Below are 714 nucleotides of genomic sequence, written 5' to 3' on the forward strand. Positions count from 1 at the left end.
GTTGGATAAGAATGAGATTGGGGTAGCTCAGGAATAGGTTTCTCTGCCTCGACAGAAGCTGGCTAAGTCAAAGGGAAAAGAGGAGCTAGTACAAGTATTTGCTACCTCCAAGACAGGAGAGAGAGTAAGTATGGAGACCTTTGTAAGCAACGTCAGCTCCCACATTCTACACAGAAAACAGCATGACGGCACCTGTGCCAGTGGAGTCCCCCAAGTGGAGTACCGTCAGTGGATTTGGGAAGGAAGAAGTGAAGGTAATGGTGACTGGGTAGAGACTGAATGGTAAAGGACACTGCTAATCCTGGGCAGAATGTTCTAGGGAGCGTTTCAAAGTGTGTTCTGGAAACCTCTGGAAGAGAGTCCCTGAGACGGTTTCAGAGGGCCAAAGACGTCAAAACTATTTTGATAAAAATACTAAGACATCTCAATTTTTAAGACAGTAAATATTGATAGATAAAATCCACATAAACAAAAGCTCTTTGGTCCTCAAGAATTTTTAAGAATGTAAAGGGGTCCTGAGACCAAAAAGTTTGAAAATCACTGCTCAAAAGGGAAGTCACTTAGGTCCTTCTCTTCCTTAATCCTTAAGCATTAACTACTTGAGAGGAAAGGGTCAATGGTTTGAGGAAGATGCATCAGTGTGGGGAGGGAGCCTGGTAGTCAGAGGGTGGAATAAATAAATTTTCCATTGTTAAAGTAAGACATGAATACTTT

This window comes from Phascolarctos cinereus, unplaced genomic scaffold (genome assembly GCF_003287225.1).
Source record: "Phascolarctos cinereus isolate Bilbo 61053 unplaced genomic scaffold, phaCin_HiC Scaffold_1;HRSCAF=81, whole genome shotgun sequence".
Classification (NCBI taxonomy): Eukaryota; Metazoa; Chordata; class Mammalia; order Diprotodontia; family Phascolarctidae; genus Phascolarctos; species Phascolarctos cinereus.